This window comes from Magnolia sinica, chromosome 16 (assembly GCF_029962835.1).
Source record: "Magnolia sinica isolate HGM2019 chromosome 16, MsV1, whole genome shotgun sequence".
Lineage (NCBI taxonomy): Eukaryota > Viridiplantae > Streptophyta > Magnoliopsida > Magnoliales > Magnoliaceae > Magnolia > Magnolia sinica.
This window is the reverse complement of record NC_080588.1, coordinates 52,223,512-52,224,995: the sequence shown is the minus strand read 5'-3', so window position 1 is coordinate 52,224,995 and position 1,484 is coordinate 52,223,512. Positions and strand designations below refer to the sequence as shown.

The 1,484-nt window shown below is 37.6% G+C and overlaps 1 non-coding gene across 1 annotated transcript; it reads left to right on the top strand.

The window, feature by feature from the left end:
- Positions 1-602: 602 nt before the first annotated feature.
- Positions 603-709, top strand: LOC131230112 (small nucleolar RNA R71). Its single transcript, XR_009163836.1, has one exon. It is a non-coding gene; the product is annotated as a small nucleolar RNA R71 (small nucleolar RNA).
- Positions 710-1,484: the final 775 nt, after the last annotated feature.

The following is a 1,484-nucleotide window of genomic DNA, read 5'->3' as shown; positions in this document are numbered from 1 at the left end:
TAAGTAGCTTTTAGTCTTGAATGTGTTTTAGAACCGGATCCTCTTGAGGTTTCACTTAATGTGGAATTTGATTAAAGAAATATTGAGGAGTAGTAGTTTGTTCATTCCTCCAACTGAAGTTTGGATGATTTCTCCAACTAGGATTATATATGTTAGAGGTGGGTCCATTGAAAGGCCTTTGGTAATTATTTACGGCATTGGATTGCTCAGATAGTACCTCTTGAAAGACAGATATAGTTGGACAATTTTCAGTTGTGTGACTGTTACAACCACAAATACCGCAAACAACTTCCTTACCCTTGTCCTTCCTTGATTCCATGGCCTCGAATTTCTTTATGAGATTAGTCACTTTTGAATTGAGATCATCATCCTCTTTCAGAAGGTATACTCCACCCATTTCCTTTGATTGAGTGTGCCTAGAAGTGGTATTTGATTTTGGGTATGTGTCCCATGTTTGTGTGTTTTCAGCAAGTCTATCTAAGTAATCCCACACATAATCGATATTTTTATTCATAAATTCTCCATTGTACATTGTCTCAACCAATTGGCATATGGAAGATGTCAGCCCATCATAGAAAAAGTGTGTAATGCGCCACGTTTCAAATCCGTGTTGTGGGCATGAGCTGACAAGATCTTTGAACTGCTCCCAACATTGGAAGAATGTTTCATCCTCCTTTTAGGCGAAGTTCATAATTGACTTTCTAAGGGTGTTCATTTTGTGATATAAAAAAATTTTCTTTATAAACTCCCTTGTCATGTCATTTCATGTGCCAATAGATCGGGGACGTGAATGTAACCACGTCTTAGCTTTCTCTTTCAAAGAAAAGGGAAAGAGTTTCAACCAGATCATGTCTTCAGATACGTTAGGAAAGTATAAAGTGGCTATGGTTTCATCAAACTCTTTCAAGTGTAGATACGAATTTTCAGATTCAAGCCCATGAAACTTTGGAAGGAGTTAGATTACCCCTGGCTTGATATTCATGTGACCCATATTTTCTGTAAAAACTATACATGAGGGCATGCTCACCCCCGCCTGTTGTAAATAATCTCGTAAAGTACGAGGCGGGGGTGCTTGATGCACCTCATTCTTATCCTAGATGTCCTCCACCTTAGGTTGGGGTAGAAGAGATTGATTTGCGGCCATAACCTCAGTTAACTCTAAGGACCTCAAGTGGTGTCTAATCCTGAGATGGATAGATAACCGCTCAACCAATCATCCTTCACTTAAGACACGTAGAGTGTTATCACGAACCCACTTGGGTATGAAACACTTGCAACCCTCAATTCAAATTCTATACCTAAACCTAAGAGAAAGGAAGAAATAGAAATCTAGCAAATAAGAGAAAAGAGTTAGAAGGAAGTTACCAAATTAGAAGTCCTAAATTAAGAACAATTTAGAAGATCTATCTTAGAATCCTACAAAACAAGAAAGTTCGGTTAGTTTCTGAATATTAAATAGCAATACCTAAACTTAGAATTAAAAA